This window comes from Adiantum capillus-veneris, chromosome 24, assembly GCF_014529385.1.
Source record: "Adiantum capillus-veneris isolate H3 chromosome 24, ASM1452938v2, whole genome shotgun sequence".
Classification (NCBI taxonomy): Eukaryota; Viridiplantae; Streptophyta; class Polypodiopsida; order Polypodiales; family Pteridaceae; genus Adiantum; species Adiantum capillus-veneris.
In genome coordinates, this window is record NC_140954.1 from 66,312,630 (window position 1) to 66,333,035 (window position 20,406).

Here is a 20,406-nt window from a genome sequence, read left to right on the forward strand (position 1 = left end):
CTTCATCAAGTCCTCTGTGGTCTTCATCTCCAAAACGTAAAGGCCACCATTGATGCCAGACATAGCCGGATTGTTCCTAACACCTTTTGGTCAAGGACAATCCACGCTTTATGTGGCATCATTGCGTGCTTCTTTGCAAGATCACCACGTGGAAAATAAAGATCCTTTTGGTAGAGGTAATCTTCAATATGCATCTTCCAGTGTTGGTAGTTTTTGTCGTTGAACTTCTGGATCTTGAGATTACCTTCCTCTATCATTACTCCCAATCAATTCAAGGAATCCTTTTTGTAAGATACTTCACCTACAAGCAAACCTTGCTCTGATACCAATTGTTAGTAATAGAGGCATAGCTAAATAGAGGCTAAATTGGTTTACTTAATGGAGAGAGATAATTTTCACACACAAGGGATATAATAGAGTAGAGAGAGAGAGAGAGAGATCACACGATATATGTGGTTCACCCAATGTGGGATACATCCACGAGAAAGCAACCACTTAATGGCTTTTGCACTTTAAACTAGAAGTAGGTTACATAGGGACTAGCCACCCTTTATGGAACTCCCGCCTTGCTTCACTCTCACCATCACCAACTCACACACCTTCACAATGCACCACCACAACCTGTTTGTGTGTAGAAGAGGCCTCCTTTTATAGGCCAAAAGGGAGACACACGTGTGTGTAGCCACCCTTGTGTAGACAAGTTCATCTTGAACTCTCCAATGCACCCATATGTGGTCGTCCTTAGGTAGACAAGCCCACGTGAAATTCGTCCATGTGCCCATGTGAATCCATAGCCAAGTCCGTGTGGAACTAATACCAACCATTGAATTCGGCCACTGGCCAAAGACTTCCAACCACTGGCCATTGGCCAACCATAATATTCTGTTGTCCGACCATAATATTCCGCCGAAAAGTAATATTCCGGCATGATTTTTTGGTTATCCAACGAGTGATTTTTCTTATGTAGGAGATGAAGAAGAAGAAGATGGAGATGGAGCAAGAGCACTCTTCAATTGCACAAATGAAAGAATGAATGATTTTCAGGTTTAGGTGACTTTTATATGAGATCACCCCATTCACACTTGGGCGCCCATACTTAACCAACTAACCCTTGAATGTTCCTGTTAGAGTACGCCTCTCATCGGCGATCACTCTTACGCTTTTCCTATTGGACCGACAAGCCCAGTCCCTGACTCTACCAAATAAATAATACGATGTCTGTCATATAGGTGACATGAATGTGCGTGAGGGTTAATAGAGAACTCAAGTTTCCCATGGTAGAGTCCCTACCGAAAGAATGAGAAAGAAGTGAGTCTCTTGCCACCTCAACGGAGATGGCCCCGCGAAGACGGCGGGCAAATGCTCTCCATCACCCCCTAAATGGAGAAGACCATCGCATACTTCTCCACACCATAATTCAGAAAAGGAACGAGAGAAAACAAGAGAAGAAAAAGGCAAGAAAGAGGTCACCGTCTTCTCCATCTTCTTCATCCTCTTCCTCTTTTGAAGAAAGTGATGGTGCAGACAAGGAGGAACAAGGGAAGAAAAAGGCGAGAAAGAGGTCACCCTCTTCTCCATCCTCCTCATACTCTTCCTCTTCTGAAGAAAGTGATGGTGCAACTCTTGAACCACCTAAAAGAAGAGGCTATAGGAAATCCTATGCCACGTGGAAGAGGTTGTCCAAGCTCAAAAAATTCGAAGAGGGAGGAAAGAACAACTCTTTCGTTACCTACGATGGTACCTTTGGTGCTACGGACAAAGTCTTGGCCTTCATCCAACAATTCGATGCGATGTTTGGTGGAGATGAGGGCTTCATGAGTCCTCTAAGCTATGCCATGTAGCTATGCATTTTCAAAAGTCCGCTAGGCAATGGTGGTTTAACCTACAAGCAAATGATGAAGCTCCACTAACATGGAAAGCTTTAAGAGCTTCCATCATGAAGCAGTTTTTGGCTACCAATGCCAAAGACAAAGTACTCACCGAATGGTGAAGCTTGAAGCTCTCTCCCTATGAATCTATTCACAAATATGTGGACAAGTTCTGGGATTTACATCTCAAAGCCATTGTCTTCAAAAAGATGGATTTTAGAGAGCAAAAACAATAATTTTGTGCGGGTTTAAATGAAGATATAGCGGAGTATGACAAATCCCAAAGGCCACACACCATATTTGTGGTCATACACCATACCATGGTGGCTTCACGAGTCAAATTCCAACAAGGGGCTAAGAGAAATCCTAACCCCACGAAAAACAAGGACCGTAACGAGCCCAAGGGGAAGGACAATGTCCAAAAGTCTCCGAAAGGCAATGCCAACAACAACAAAGCTAAGGAGAAGGGAGTTTATAAAGGCAAAAAAAAACTCTCTCCTGAAGAGCTAGAGCGTTATCGTAAAGATAACCGTTGTTTCAAGTGCGGGGAGCAAGGGCATGCCTATCGTGCTTGCGCCCACAAGAATACACGTAATGAACCTCCTAGAGCTACCTTGGTCGAAATCCAAGAAGAGAATACTCATCACAAAGGATCTCCTCTATGCCATGCTTGGGGAAAGGTAAGAGAACATGATGTTTTTATTCTCTTTGACCCTGGTTCTACTCATAATTTCATGTCCACAGAGTTGGCCACCAAGCTAGGCATCCAAGCCTACGAGATGGGAGATGTCCTACTTGCCGATGGTACTTTCAAGGGGCAAGAAGCCTCAGTCACTCCCTTAATTGGGAAATTAAGGCTCCATGTCCAAAGCTATGTGGACAAGGAGGATTTCTTTATCTCTCCTCTCAAGCAGGAGGATGTAATCCTAGGGGCCAATGTTAAATTCTTTGAAAGGCAAATTTACTTTAGGTTCAGGGAAAAGATATTTACATAGATGCTAAGGAGTTGGGTAACATCGTACCCATTGTACATAAGCAAGCTTTCAATAAGTGAATAAAGAGCTCTATTTTCATGTACCTGATTTTTGTTGAAGAATCTCAAAATGAACCTAATGCTTTAGCAAAAGAAAATATAAATAATCACAAGGAATTAGAGTTATCCAATTTTCTCAAGGGATTTCAAGACATTTTTATTGACGACATCCCTTGTGAACTACCTCCTAAACAAGGCAATGATGACCATGCAATTGAACTTCTTCCAGGAAGTTGACCACCTAATAATCTCCTTATAGAGTTTCTAAAGGTCAACAAGATGAGATTATGCGGCAAGTACATGAGTTAGTTGAGCAGGGTATGGTTAGGCCTAGCTCATCTCCATTTTGTTCACCAATGTTATTAGTGCAAAAGAAAGACGGCACATATCGTATGTGTGTCGACTATAGAGCACTAAATAAGATCACTATCAAAAATAGGTTTCCCGTTCCATGGGTTTGTTCCATGGGTACAAGACCTATTTGATAAGCTACAAGGGCCGACCTACTTCAGTAGGATTGACCTAAAAAGTGGCTACCATCAAATAAGGATAGTTGATCAAGACATTGTAAAGACCGCATTTCACACTACCTTTAGTCTTTACGAGTACATTGTCATGCCTTTTGGCTTGACCAATGCACCAACCACATTTAACCGCTTGATGGAGAAGCTATTCAGACCTCATCAAACCTTTACTGGAGTGTTCTTTGATGATATAATCATCTACTCTAATTCACTAGATGAACACAAGCAACATCTCCAGGTAATATTTCAGGTTTTACGAGAGAATAAATTTTATATTAATCGAAAGAAAAGTGAGTTTTTCTTACAAGAGATTCAGTATTTAGGTCACATTATCTCTCAAAGATGGCATCCAAATGGATCCATCAAAGCTAGAGGTAATAAAAGGATGGCCTAATCCAAAGAATCTACATGAACTAAGAAGCTTTATAGGTATGGGTGCATACTATAGACGTTTCATAGAAAAGTTCTCACAAATCGTGGGACCATTACATGACCTAACAAGAGAAAAACGTTAGGTATGCATGGTCTACCAAGGAAAACAATGCTTTCAAAAAGCTCGAAGAAAAGCTTATTTCTCAACCGGTGCTTACATTGTCGGATCTCTCAAAGCCATTTGAGGTCCAATGTGACGCTTCTGGTGATTGCCTTGGAGCAGTTTTGCTCGAAGAAGGGCATGCCATAGCCTATGAAAGTCAAAGGCTTGACCCCGTTGAGCAAGCTCTAGGCATATATGAAAAGGAACTCCTCGCAGTTCTATATGCCTTAGATTCGTGGAAGCACTATCTATTGGGGACTCCTTTCATTATGCGGACGGATCACCAAATCCTTAAGTACTTCATGACGCAGACCAAGCTCTCCCACAAACAAACGAGGTGGGCAAATTTCCTTTCACAATTTCATTTTCATATTGTCACATTGTTGGCAAGCATAATCAAGTAGCCGATGCACTCTCAAGATGACTGAGAGTGAATGCGGTTTCCATAGCAACTCACAATGATCTATCTTCTATGATAGATGAGTACACTATCGATCCATATTTTAGAGATGTGATTTCATCCCTTGCTCTAGGGAAGAAAGAAGAACCATTTACTCTACAAGATGGTTATCTTCTCTATGGATATAGACTATGCATTACTAACTCACTACGTGAGAAAGTAATGTATGAATCTCATGCTCCTCCTTATGCAGGGAATAGAGGAATTCAGTCTACCCTAAAAGGAATAGAAACATATTTTTATTGGCCTACCATGAAAGCAAACATACAAGAGTACGTTTCTAAATGTGTGGTATGCCAAAAGACGAAGTTTGATAGATGGAAGCAACCTGGATTGCTTCAAACCTTGCCAATCTCTAATACACCATGGGAGAGCATATCCATGGATTTTATCTTTGGATTGCCTAAGTCTATCCATGGGAATACAGGAATATGGACTATAGTAGATAGGTTTAGCAAACAACCACATTTCATACCTGTCAAAAAGACTATCAAAGCCCATCAAATGGCAACCCTCTTTATATCTCAAATCTTCAAGTACCACGGCTTGCCAATGTCCATAGTGTCAGATAGAGATCCTAGAATGACCAGTAATTTCTGGAAGGGTCTCTTTGAGAATTTAGGGACAAGGCTAAACTTCTCTTCGGCCTATCATCCGCAAATGGATAGCAAAGTGAAATAGCTAACCTAACAATTCTTGATCTACTAAAAGCCTATGTAACGAAAGTAGATCAAAGGTCCCAATGGGAGAAGTAGTTACCCTTAATGGAGTATACTTACAATAACATTGTACATACTTCTACGGAAAAAGCACCTTTTGAGGTGATAGAGGGAAGATCAAAAAGTCCCTTGCTACTTAAGGTACACGGGAAGATCTTTGCTGCAAATGAGTATAGCCGAGACCTACAAGAATCTTTCCAAAAGATTAAGGATGCTATCTCTATCTCATAGCAAAGGCAAAAGGCTGCTGCTAATAAGCACAGAAGAGCTCAAGCCTTTAAACAAAATGATTGGGTCTTGCTTAAATTTCCCAAGGCTCGATTAAGGCACACAATGGGCAAGAATCCTATGAGACACCAAAAGTACTATGCTAAGTTAGTAAAAAGGTATTATGGTCCCTTCCAGATTCTTAGAGCAATCAATGAGATGGCCTATCAACTCAAGTTGCCCAGTCATTGGCTCATACACAATGCTTTCCATGTGAGTCTACTAAAGCCTTACAAAGGAGAGCCACCCAAGAACCAACTATTGAAGACCCACCGGAGATCAAGGACCAAGAAGAGGTGTTGCGGCCCGAGTCCATTCTCCGACATGAAGACAAGGTATTGAGAGGTGGTAAGATTATTATTAAGTTTAAGAACCATCCTTTTATGATGCTAGATGGATGCAAGGCATACAATTAAGGGAGAACCTAAACCTTGTCAATGCTTACAATGCTTGCCTAGAGTAAGAAAATTTAAAAATGTCTAAATAAACAAAATTTTTGTCTTATAACACTCTATTTTTCTTTATAGTGTGCACATGTTAATGAATATGCATGCTTAGGATCATGTTTGCGAAGACAACGTCTCCCGAACACCAAGTAGAGCTCGTCACTCTACTATAAAAGATTGATACAGACTAATGTGCAGACATGCTTGCGGTAGCTAACACTCTCAAGCACCAAATGGACTAGTCATCCATTATGGGCCGATCTCGTAGGGTAAAATAGGGGTCCTCTACCCACTAGCAAACGGACTAATGACTAGGCTTTATCGTCTCTACCTCATAGTCGAGGACGACTATGATTACAAGAGAGAGGTAATGTCATAATAACTAATATCTAATTCTCCTAAATGATTTTCTCATGTTAAACCGATCATTTAATATGGGGAGATACCAGGGGGAGCAAAGGCTAGATATTGGAGAGGCTGCAAGACCTATCTCAACAAGGGACCAAAGGAAGCAAAATAGGGATCCAGATGGGGATGGTTTGCTAAAGAGAAAAGTGCATCAATGGAGTTTAAAAAGACCTTTAGTTCAACTTCGTTAAGACTTCCATAGGGTAAAGTTCCAACTTTTTAGTCTACAGGTCCTAGGCCATGGGAACCATTCCAAGTGACTAAAGTGCTAACTTATAAAGTTAACAAAGTACTCAAGCAAGAAGACAAGAGAGTGGGCGAGCTGGGATGAGATAGAACACACACACACACACACACACACACACACACACACACACACACACAAGCTTACCTTTACACCTACAAGCAAATAGGATACATGTCAGGCATGCAACAAAACCCCCAATTTTGCCTGAATCCTATTGGATGGACAAAGAGGTGGACCAATGAGGATTAAGCAAGTGTAAATTCAATTTATTATTTTAGAAATGCTTGATAAAAAAACCAATGAAAATTAATCACTCTAAAAGAATATCGGACAATCAAAGGTCCAATGAGAAATAAGCAGCCCATAAATTTGCTTAATTCCTATTGGCCAGAAGGATAAAAGGTCCAAGAAGAATTTAGATAATTAAATTAATTATCTAAGCTTTCACAAAAGGGAAAAGGGGTGGACACTTGTCACAAGTCTCTTGACTTGGCATCTCAAATGCTATTGGTTAAGCTTTTCAAGGGCCAATAGGATGCCAACATGAGTAAATAGGATGCCAACATGAGTAAATAGCAAGAGGGGTCGACCAAGAGAGAGAGAGGGGCTGATTTTTGCAAGTCATTATCACACACACACACACAATCTCATGTGTGAAGTAAAGAAGACTATCTCCTTCTCAAGCTTTAATGGAAAGCTCATCATCTACTCCAAGCTTGTGAGAAGGGAAGCCTACACCAACAACTCTTGGCTTTGTGATGCAAATACAACCATGAGACAAGCTCCAATGCATGCTCATCTCCTCTACCATGCTAATTACTAAGCTATGCTAAGCTTTTATGAGTGATTATGTGAGGAGACATACTTCTTTCTCGTAAGAATACTTCTTCTTCCTCTAGATCTACTCTCATACCCCGCTAGCTCTCACCATCTTCGAAGGTGTGTGAGATCTTGGATCTGAGACCGTGAGGGAATTGATGTTGTGTTTTCAAGTGTAGGCTTGGTGCTTGAAGCTTCCATCTTCATTGCACCATCAAGTTATTGAAGGAACACAAATTATTGTATTATAAAATGTATCCCTTGATGGGGGGAAACCTATAAAACAAAGCCTTTTGACCGGCTCTATGCAAATTCGGTCCTCAATTGTTGTCAATAGCTTAATTTTTCTTTCTTTTTGAAGTATTGTTCCTGTCTATCTAACTAGGTGTTATGCTTTTGTTGCTCTCTCCATCCAAGCACTCTTGCTATGCTCATTAGGAATCTAGTCTTAACGAAATGCTCACTATGTCTATGTTATTTTGCGCTACACTTAAGTTACTAGGCCATTGATTGTTACACTCCACGTGCAAACTACCCACACCACCCATTGGTGACATATCGCACCACATTGGGGTAAGTTGCATATCAAAGAAGCATTTGTTGAAATCTACCATCAAAATCTTCTTCGCTTGGGCATTGCATGAGGTTAGACATCTCCATGTAGAGCTCACTTCTAACCTCCTTGGGAACTTGGGGGAGAATATTATCTACCCATGCCTTCTTTGCATGGAACCAACATAGAATGATATGACATGCAATCAGATAAGAGGATCATTCCAATATGGTCTCCCAACAAAAAGGATCTACATTGACCACTTTGAGAAATGCCTCTAGCTCTTGCGATGACTTATCAATGACCAAAGCGTTGGGTCGGATGTTACCCATTCTTGAAAGCACTGTTTGTAGAGTACTTGGCCAAGGGATCCCTATATGGTTTATGTTGTGGACCCAAGACGCGGGACGCCATCATGATGTTATTGCCTTGATTCGGTAGCATGGCTGCAAATAGTGGAAGACCATATACAATGTCTTGAAAGTGATTATTGCCTAAGAGTTGTTTCTAGAAAAGTCCTTAGCCATATCTAACATCCAATCATCTTGAAATACTACAATAAATTTCTTATCCTTTGGCTCTTTTGCGTTTGGATTGTATGGTTGAAAGTATACAACCTAGAAGCATGACAAGTGCCAAAGTTTCAAATAAGAACTTGTTAGCACCAACATGCTTTCAAGAGAGAGTTTCCGACCTTATGTTGTTTCTGCAATGCTATAACCTCTGCATACATGGTTGTCCAATCATCATTAAGGATCCGCCCATCAGAAAAATATTGTGATGGATGACTAATCCATTTGGCGCTTGAGAGCCTAAGGCTGCCACAAGCATGTCTACGCATTAGACCTATCAATCTTCCATAGTAGAGTGACAAGCTCTACTTGGTGTTTGGAAGATGTCGTCTCCACAAACTTGATTCTAAGCATGCATACTACTTAACATTTGTGCACTTTAAAGAAAAAGAGAGTCTTATAAGACAAAAACTTTGTTCATTTTAAACATTTGTACATTTTCTTACTCTAGGGAAGCATTGTAAGCATTGACAAGGTTTAGGTTATCCTTTAATTGTATGCCTTGCATCCATCTAGCATCTTCAAAAGGATAATTCTTAAACTTAATAAGATACCATCGAATAGTCTTACCGCCTCTTAATACTTTGTCTTCATGTCTGAGAATGGACTTGGGCTACAATACCTCTTCTTGGTCCTTGATCTCCGGTGGGTCTTCAATAGTTGGTTCTTGAGGTGGCTCTCCTCTGTAAGGCCTTAGTAGGCTCACATGGAACACATTGTGTATAAGCCAATGCCTGGGCAACTTGAGTTGATAGGCCATCTCATTGATTGGTCAAAGAATTTGGAAGGGACCGTAGTACCTTTTTGTTAACTTAGCATATTACTTTTGGTGTCCCATAGGGTTCTTGCCCATGGTGTGCCTTAATCGAACTTTGGGAAATTTAAGCAAGACCCAATCATTTTCTTTAAAGGCTTGGGCTCTTCTATGCTTATCAGCAGCAGCCTTTTGCCTTTACTGTGAGATAGAGATAGCATCCTTAATCTTTTGAAAAGATTCTTGTAGATCTTGGCTATACTCATCTGCAATGAAGATCTTCCCGTGTACCTTAAGTAGCAAAGGACTTTTGGATCTTCCCTCAATTACCTCGAAAGGTGATTTTCCCGTGGAAGTATGTACAATGTTATTGTAGGCATACTCCACTAAGGGTAAGTACTTCTCCCATTGGGACTTTGATCTACTTCCGTTACGTAGGCTTTTAGTAGATCAAGAATTGTTAGGTTAGCTATTTCACTTTGGCCATCCGTTTGGGGGTGATAGGCCGAAGAGAAGTTTAGCCTTCTCCCTTAATTCTCAAAGAGACCCTTCCAAAAATTATTGGTCATTCTAGGATCTCTATCCGACACTATGGACATCGCCAAGCCATGGTACTTGAAGATTTATGATATGAAGAGGGTTGCCATTTGATGGGCTTTGATAGTCTTTTTGAAAGGTATAAAACGAGCTTGTTTATTGAACCTGTCTACCATCGTCCATATTCTCGTATTTCCATGGATAGACTTAGGCAATCCAAATATATAAGCCATGGATATGCTCTCCCATGGTGAATTAGGGATTGGCAAAGGTTGAAGCAATCTAGGTTGCTTTCCTCTATCAAACTTTGTCTTTTAGCATACCACACATTTAGAAACATACTCTTGTATGTTTGTTTTCATGGCAGGCCAATAGAAATATGTTTCAATCCCTTTTAGGGTAGACTGAATCCCGCTATGCCCCACATAAGGAGGAGCATGAGATTCATACATTACTTTCTCACGTAGTGAGTTAGTAACGCATAGTCTATTGCCATAGAGAAGATAACCATCTTGTAAGGTAAATGGTTCCTCTTTCTTCCCTAGTGCAAGGGCTGAAATCACATCTCTAAAATCAAAATCAATAGCGTACTCATCTATCATAGAAGATAGATCATTGTGTGTTACTATGGAAACCGCATTCACTCTCGGTCGTCTTGAGAGTGCATCGGCTACTTGATTATGCTTGCCAACAATGTGAGCAATATGAATATGAAATTGAGAAAGGAAATTTGCCCACCTCATTTGTTTGTCGGAGAGCTTGGCCTGCATCATGAAGTACTTAAGGCTTTGGTGATCCGTCCCCGCAGAATGAAAGAAATCCCCAGTAAATAGTGCTTCGACAAGTCTAAGGCATGTAGAAGTGCGAGGAGTTCCTTTTCATATATGCATAGAGATTGCTCAATAGGGTCGAGGCTTCGACTTTCGTAGGCTATAGCGTGCCCTTCTTGGAGCAAAACAGCTCTAAGGCAATCACCACAAGCGTCACATTGGACCTCAAATGGCTTTGAGAGACCCGACAGTGTAAGCACAAGTTGAGAGATAATCTTTTCTTTAAGCTTTTCGAAAGCATTGTTCTCCTTGGAAGACCATGTATACCCAACATTTTTCTTTGTTAGGTCATGTAATGGTCCTGCTATTAGTGAGAACTTTTCTATGAAGCATCTATAGTACGCACACATACCTATAAAGCTTCTTAGTTCATGAAGATTCCTTGGATTAGGCCATCCTTTTATTACCTCTAGCTTTGATGGATCCATTTGGATGCCATCTTTAGAGATAATGTGACCTAAATATTGAATCTCTTGTAAGAAAAACTCACTTTTTCTTTCGAATTAACATAAAGTTTATTCTCTCGTAAGATTTGAAATACTTCCTGGAGATGTTGCTTGTGTTCATCTAGTGAATTAGAGTAGATGATAATATCATCAAAGGACACTCTAGTAAAGGTTCGGTGAGGCCTGAATAGCTTCTCCATCAAGCGATTGAATGTGGCTGCTGCATTGGTCAAACCAAAAGGCATGACAATGTATTCTTAAAGACCAAACGTAGTGCAAACTGCGGTGTTTACAATGTCTTGATCAACTATCCTTATTTGATGGTAGCCACTTTTTAGGTCAATTCTACTAAAGTAGGTCGACTCTTGTAGCTTATCAAATATTTCTTCTACTCGTGGAATGGGAAACCTATTCTTGATAGGATCGTATCTAGTGCTCTATAGTTGACACACATACGGTACATGTCGTCTTTCTTTTGCACTAATAATACCGGCAAGCAGAATGGAGATGAGCTAGGCCTAACCATGCCCTTCTCAACTAACTCATGCACTTGCTGCATAATCTCCTCTTGTTGAGCTTGAGAAACTCTATAAGGAGGTTTATTAGGCGGTGAACTTCCTGGAAGAAGTTCAATTGCATGGTCATCATTGCCTCGTTTAGGAGGTAGTTCACAAGGGATGTCGTCAATAAAAACATCTTGAAATCCCTTGAGAAAATTGGATAACTCTAATTCCTTGTGATTAATTATAATGGTTATCCTTGCGATAACGCTCAAGCTCTTCAGGAGAGAGTTTGTTTTTGCCTTTGTAAAATCCTGCTCCTTAGCTTTGTTGTTATTGGAATTGCCCTTAGGAGACTTTTGGACATTATCCTTCCCCTTGGGCTCATTAGAACCCTTGTTTTCCGTGGGCTTAGGATTTCTCTTAGCCCCTTGTTGGAAATAGATTCGTGAAGCCACCATGGTGTGGTGTATAACTGCATATATAGTGTGTGGCCTTTGGGAGTTAACATGCTCCACCATATCTTCAGTTAGACCCGCACAAAATTGTTGTTTTTGCTCTCCATCATCCATCTTGTTGGGGTATAAAGCCCAATGTGGTCACCCAGGTAAGTGGGCGGGCCGCCAGGTATGTACACATATTCTTTTGTAAAACCTAATAAGAACTCACTATGCTCTACACATTACAGTAGAGCGAGTTCACCATATCGTCGTGCTCTTCTTCTCGCACTCTCTCTCGCGTCGCACTTCCGCTCGTACTCCTTCAACTGGTATCAGAGCTCAGATCGAGGCTCGGGGCAGCACTACATGAGGCCAAAGTCACTAGCTCAGATTGGAGTGAAATTCGACAGACGAAGACACGGCCCCAAATCTTGTGGGTCACCGTTCGGCTTCGACAAAGGTCTGTGTAGGCCATTTTCGACTACGTGGTCTTGGCGGGTGCAGATCCGACTCTGCAAATTTGGGGTTTTTTTGGCCTACGACTGCAGGTGCTGAGGATATCGACACTCCCAGAGTGTTGATTTGTGGCTATCTACACATCGAAGGAAGGCTCACAGTTCTTGGAGGTGTGTCACATACGACACGGGCGCATCTACACACAGACTATAGGCGACATCCACTAGTTCATCAGGTAGCTTGTGTTTGTTGCTTGATACTCCAGATTTCATCTTGACATTGCAGGTACTTCCACATGGCATATATTGTCAGAGACGATGTATGTCTGTTGAGGGTTTGCTAGCTGTGAGTCACGCAGCAAACAACTGCCGCAGCGGTTACAGCATACAGTGGGAAATTTGTGGATGTATGACTTTGTGGGAAGTCTATGTACTGTCAGATTTACTGCAGCCTTTGTTGAGGGTCGAGTGAGGTTTTATTGAGCTGGGGGATTCTCGAATGTTGAGATCCTTTCAGTGATACAGGTCTTGGAGCGATCCCTCGAGCACCCTTAGATAGGCAGCTAGGATGTATTGACTGTGAGTTAGAAAGATGGGATTGCATCTTTGCTTTACTGCCGTTGAGGCATTGTCACAGTCTATGCTTACACGACAGTGACAGGACAGTAAGAGACAGTACATGTGCTGGACAGGTTTACCCGCAGCTTACAGTGTCAGAGAGACAGTGTTTTTGAGCTATTTTTTGGTCTGTTTTTTGAGTACACCAGAGCCATTTTACAAAGGAGACTCTGCCGAAATTTATGCAGAATCTGAAGCTTTTTTGGTTCATTTGACAGGTTGATATTGGTTCAGAGGTCAGTTTACAAGGGAAACTTTGCCGAATTTTTCCCAGGAAAGTAAACCACTGTGAAGCGTAGCTATGGCTGGATCACAGGACGCTACTCTTTACAATATCAAGAAGCTGGATGGAACCAATTTCCCATTGTGGAAGAAGCAGATTTGGCACGTGTTGGTACAAAAGAAGCAGATAAAACCTATAAAGCTTAAGGGGATAAAACCAGAAGATATGGACGAAGATGAATGGAGCGAAATGGATGAATTGGCACTTTCTACCATTATGCTGACTTTGGCAGAAAGCGTTTACTTCAATGTAGTAGACGAGATGTCGGCTTATCAAGCATGGTTAAAGCTGAGTGATCTTTATGAGAAGCAGAGTGCAGCTTCACAGGTATACTGGCTTAAGAAGCTTGTTGACTTGAAGATGAAAGAAGGGACACCTATGTCCAATCATCTGAATGAATTCAACACAATCTATAGTCAGTTGTCAGCTCAAGGTGTCAAGTTTGATGAACCTGCTAGAGCTATGTTCCTGTTGATCACATTGCCGGAAAGTTGGGACACTTTTCGCACAGCTTTGAGTAATTCTGCACCTCCAGATGGTTTGAACATAGCAGGTGTAGAAGGAAGTCTGTTTACTGAAGAAACCAATAGAAAGACAATGGACAAAGGCAAAGGAACAACCTTAGTTGTCAGGGGAAGGACCAAAGAAAAGTACAAAGGTGGAAAGAGAAATCAGTCTCATAGCAAGTCCCGCAGTGCTAAAGGCAAGAGTGACATAGAATGCTACCATTGTGGCAAGAAGGGTCACATGAAAAGAGACTGTAGAGAATGGAAAGCAAAAAAAGGCAAAGAGAAAGCTGAAGACCATGGTGAGAAGAACAAGTCCTCAGTAAAGATTCAAGAAATAAATGTGACAAACACTGTTGCAGAGGATGACAGTCTAGTGTCAGGAGACATCTACTTCTTGAAGAATACAATGGACTCAGCTCTTCTTACAGCATCTGATGGAAATGCACTGAGTGACTGGATTATAGACTCAGGGGCATCACTTCATGTGTCTCCAACAAGGAGTGGTTTACCTCTTATGTGACCACTAAAGATCATGTTCGGCTAGGCAATGGGCAGACATGTGAGATCTTAGGTGTTGGAGATGTTCAATTGAAGTTTCAGAATGGCTCTTCTTTCACGCTGAAGAATGTGAGACATGTTCCCGCAATTACAAAGAGCTTGATCAGCACAGGTTTACTTGATGATGCTGGCTACGTCACCACTTTTGGACAGAACATGTGGAAGATATCCAAGGGTTCTATGACAGTAGCACATGGAGTAAAGTCTGGAGGACTTTACATGATTTATGTATCAAATGTCTCTAAAAATGTAATCAATGTAACTGAGCAGCCGAACGTTTCTTTGTGGCATAGCCGGTTAGGACATATGTCCAAGAAGGGAATGGAAATCTTGTCTCGTTCTGGTTATTTGCCTGGATTTTCATTTAATGATTTTGAATTCTGTGAACATTGTCTGTATGGTAAGCAAACACAGCAGCCACATAAGCATAGAAGCAGTAGAAGAGATACACAGTTGGCACTTGTTCATAGTGATTTGTGTGGACCTATGCCTAACCTATCTCTAGGGGGAGCTTCTTACTTTATGACATTTATAGATGATTACTCGAGGAAAGTATGGGTTTACTTTCTCAAGCCCAAGGATGAAGCGTTTAGTGTTTTCAAAACGTTTGTGACACTTGTGGAGAATCAGAGTGGCAAGAAGCTTAAATGCTTACGCACTGACAATGGTGGAGAGTATGTTTCAAAGGCCTTTCAGGACTTTTGTGAGTCAAAAGGTATAAAACGTGAACTTACTGCTCCTTACAATCTTCCTCAAAATGGTGTTGCTGAGAGGATGAATAGGACCATACAAGAGAAGGTCATAAGTATGTTGTCTAATGCACAACTGCCAAATGGGTTTTGGGCTGAAGCTGTATCAACAGCTGTTCATCTTGTAAATAGATCTCCTAGCAAGGTTTTGCAGAAGGATTCAGTGCCAGAGATGGTATGGTCAGGCAAAATGCCCTCATACAAGCATCTCAGAGTCTTTGGCTGTGAGGCATATACTCACGTTCCAAAGGAATTTAGGAACAAACTTGAGCCAAAGAGTAGAAAGTGCATCTGTCTAGGCTATGGTAATTTTGGTGAGATGGGGTACAGACTTTGGGATCCCGAATCCAGAAAGGTTGTCCGCAGCAATGATGTTCACTTTAATGAATCCAAATATCATTCTAAACCAGAGAGGGTTGAGGAGATTAGAAGAGTTGTCTTCCAAGAAGATGGACCTGCACGTGCAAGACAAAATGTCAGGGTTCAAGAGGAGCAAGGACAGGATAGATTGGAACCACAGGTTGTGGCTGAGCCTGAGCCACCTATTGTGCGTAGATCTGGACGTGTCACGCGACCTCCTGATAGGTTTGTTCCATCTATGAACTGTGTCATGTTGACTGATTGCAATGAGCCTTCATGTTACAAGGAAGCAGTGCAAATGAAGGACTCCGGGAATTGGCAATTGGCCATGCAGTCAGAGATGACAGCTCTGCATAAAAACCAGACATGGAAGCTATTTAAATTACCATGGGGCAAAAAGGCTCTACCTTGTAAATGGGTTTACAGGTATAAGATCACCGCTCATGATAGGCAGCCAAAGTACAAAGCAAGGCTTGTTGCCAAGGGCTTTAAGCAAGAACAAGGCATTGACTTTGATGAAGTCTTCTCTCCGGTGGTCAAGATGACTACATTGAGATGCTTTCTTGCATTGGTTGCCATATTAGATTTGGTGTTGCACCAAATGGATGTCAAGACAGCGTTCTTGCATGGTGATTTAGATGTGGAAATTTACATGCAGCAGCCAGAAGGGTTTGTTGAGAAAGGCAAGGAAGATTGGGTATGCCAGTGATTAAAGAGTCTTTATGGCTTAAAACAATCACCGAGGGCATGGTACCATAAATTCCACAAGTTTATGCTTTCTCAAGGCTACAAACGTAGTGAGTTCGATCACTGTCTATATACAAAGAAGGCTAAGGATGGCAGTTGGCTGATCCTTATTTTGTATGTGGATGACATGTTGATTGCTGGCAAGCACTTGGAAGAAATTTCAGCTTTGAAGTCAAAGATGGCAAAATCGTTTGACATGAAAGACATGGGTGAGGCAAGTCATATACTTGGTATGCGCATTGAGAGACACAGATCAAAGAAGTTGATTTGGTTATCTCAAACAGAGTATATTGACAAGGTTTTGCAACGTTTCAATATGGAGAAGGGAAAGGCATTGAGTGTTCCATTGCCACCATATGTGAAACTTAGCAAACAAGATTGTCCTGTGTCTGAGGAAGAACAGGCTGAAATGGATAAGATTCCATATGCGTCTGCAGTGGGTAGTTTGATGTATGCAATGATTGCTACTCGCCCAGGCATTGAGTGTTCCATTGCCACCATATGTGAAACTTAGCAAACAAGATTGTCCTGTGTCTGAGGAAGAACAAGCTAAAATGGATAAGATTCCATATGCGTCTGCAGTGGGTAGTTTGATGTATGCAATGATTGCTACTCGCCGAGACATTGCATTTGCAATGGGAGTAGTAAGTCGATACATGTCAAACCCAGGCAAGAAACATTGGGAGGCAGTGAAAGGAATATTGAGATACCTGAAAGCTACAAAGAGTATGCGTATATGCTATGGGAGTCAGGAGCTAAGTGTAAAGGGTTTTACATACTCAGATTATGCAGGTGACTTAGACAACCGAAGGTCTACGTCAGGGTATGTCTTTACATTGGCTGGTGGAGCAGTATCATGGCGTTCTAGATTACAAGATTGTGTTACTCAGTCTACTACAGAGGCTAAATATGTTGCAGCATCAGAGGCATGCAAAGAATCAATTTGGCTTAATCGACTAGTAACAGATTTGGGAATCAAAGAAGAGATGCCTGTGTTATATTGTGATAGTCAAAGTGCTATACAATTGGCTCGCAATCCAGTTTATCACTCAAAGACAAAGCATGTGGATGTGAAGTATTATTTCATTAGGGAAATGCTCGAGGATAAGCAACTTCAGCTTGTCAAAGTTCACACCACAGAAAATCCTGCTGATCTACTTACAAAAGGACTTCCCTCAGAGAGCTTTGCGCATTTTCGCAAGCAGATAGGTGTAGGGTAGTACATCACTTCTCTACATCTCTTGTATATTAGCTTGTATAGTAGCTTCTCTCACACTTAAAGTACCACATTGGACTTTAAGTGGGAGGTTGTTGGGGTATAAAGCCCAATGTGGTCGCCCAGGTAAGTGGGCGGGCCGCCAGGTATGTACACATATTCTTTTGTAAAACCTAATAAGAACTCACTATGCTCTACACATTACAGTAGAGCGAGTTCACCATATCGTTGTGCTCTTCTTCTCGCACTCTCTCTCGCGTCGCACTTCCGCTCGTACTCCTTCACATCTTTTTGAAGACAGTGGCTTTGAGATGTAAATCCTAAAACTTGTCTACATACTTGTGAATAGATTCGTAGGAGAGAGTTTCAAGCTTCGCCATTCGGTGAGTACTTTGTCTTTGGCATCGGTAGCCAAAAATTGCTTCATGATGGAAGCTCTTAAAGCTTTCCATGTTCGTGGGGCTTCACCGTTTGCCCATAGGCTAGACCACCATTAACTGGCGGACTTTTGAAAATTCATAGCTACATGGTGTAGCTTAGAGGACTCCATGAAGCCCTCATCTCCAAACGCCACATCGAATTGTTAGATGAAGGCCAAGACTTTGTCCGTAGCACCAAAGGTGCCATCGTAGGTAAGGAAAGAGATGTTCTTTCCTCCCTCTTTGAACTTCTTGAGCTTGGTCGACCTCTTCCACGCGGCATAGGATTTCCTATGGCCTCTTCTTTTTGATGGTTCAAAAGTTGTACCATTGCTTTCTTCAGAAGATGAAGAATTTGAGGAAGATAGAGAAGAGGGTGACCTCTTTCTCGCCTTTTTCTTGCCTTGTTCCTCTTTGTCTGCACCATCACTTTCTTCATAAGAGGAAGAGGATGAAGAAGGCGGAGAAGAGGGTGACCTCTTTCTCGCCTTTTCCTTCTCTTGTTTTTTGTCATCCCTCTTTGAATTGTAGTGTGGAGAAGTGTGCGATGGTCTTCTCCATTTAGGAGGTGATGGAGAGCGTTTTGCTCGCCGTCTTCGTGGAGCCATCTCCATCGAGGTGGCACGAGGTCACTTCTTTCTCGTTCTTTTGGCGGGGACTCTTGAGTTCTCCTTTGGGAAGGAGACGCGTCGTCAAGCAGTAAATTTTTGAGCCCTTTGTACGGATCCTCTTCTTCTTCCCGAATCGGAGAGAGGCCTCTTTTGAAAGTCTCGCAAGGAGGCTTCCTAGGTGCTCTTTCATCATGGTGGGGAGTTTGGAGAATCCCATGAGCACGTAGCTGTCGTTGCACTTCACTTTGGAGGGATGGATTGCCCATGGCTTGTTGAAGCCTAGAAATAAGGTAGTTAACAAGCATAGGGGTATCATTAGTAGGCTGCTCATTAGCAAAATCAAAGCTATCGACATTAATTTCACTCTCTTTACTATTGCCAGCCATTCTAACAATTTTTTAGGTGTACTTTGGCACTTCAAGCCCTAGTTGCTGCTCCTCTTTACCCCTTTAGAAAAGCACTCAAGCTACTATACCTATGGCTTGAATATCATTAATTGCAAAGGAATAGAAGAGAGGGTCTTTCAACACCAAAACAGTACCGGCTCCTGTCAAGCTTCTAATAGCTCAATAGTGGTTAAGCTGTAGGTAAGCCCCGTAGGACTCCACTATTAAGACCATAGCTCTTGACAGTGATGCCCCGTTATTTGCACGAAGGCAGGCCCACTGCAAGACTGAAAAATCTCTATTCTACTTACTCAATTGCAATTAATAATACCAACCATTTATAGCTAGCTTGAGGACCTCCCTTCTTGAGCAAGAAAAGAGAAACCTTGTGCTCTGATATCGGTGTATTATTTAATGGCCTAGTAACTTGCGTGTAGCGGAAAATAGCATAGACATAGTGAGCATTTCATTAGAATAGATTCCTAATGAGCATATCAACAGTGCTTGGATGGAGAGAGAAACAAAAAGCATAACACCTAGTTAGATAGGCATGAACAATACTTCAAAAGAGAGAGAAACTAAGCTATTGACAACAATTGAGGAACGGATTTACATGGAGCCGGTCCCCCCTCCAAAAGGCTTTGTATTATAGGTTTCCCCCATCAAGGGAGACATTTTACAATACAATACTTTGTGTTCCTTCAATATCTTGCTGGTGCAATGAAGATGGAAGCTTCAAGCACCATGCACACACTTATAAAACACAACATCAATTCCATCACGGTCTCAAACCCGAGACCTCACACACCTTCGAAGATGGTGAGAGCTAGCGGGGTATGAGAGTAGATTGAGAGGAAGAAGGAGTAGTCTTACGAGAAAGTGGTATAGCTCCTCACCTAATCACTCATAATAGCTTAGCATAGCTTAGTAATTAGCATGGTAGAGGAGATGAGCATGCATTGGAGCTTGGCTCTTGGTTGGATTTGCATCACAAAGTCAAGAGTTGTTGGTGTAGGCCTCCCTTCTCACAAGCTTGGAGTAGATGATGAGCTTTTCATTAAAGCTTGAGAAGGAGAGAGAGTCTTCTTTGCTTCACACATGAGATTGTGTGAGTGTGTGTGTGATAATGACTTGACAAAATCAGCCCCCCCCCTCTCTCTTGGTCGACCCCTCATGCTTTTTACTCATGCTGACATCCCATTGGACCCTGCAAAGTCTAGCCAATGATAATTAAGAAGCATAAGTGATAGCCTTGTGACATGTGTCCCCCTTTCCCCTTTTGTGAGAGCTTTAGGGAATTAATTAATGCAATTAACTCTCATTGGACCCCTTAGTCTTTTGGCCAATATGAATCATGCAAGCCATTGGGCTGCTGAATGCTCATTGGACCCCTTGGGAGACTAGCCAATAGTCTTCTAGAGAGCTTAATTCTCATTGGTTCTTTTATTAAGTGTTAAAATGAATTAAACTAAATGTACTCTAGCCTAATTCTCATTGGTCCACCTCTATGGACATTCAATAGGGTTTGAATGCACCT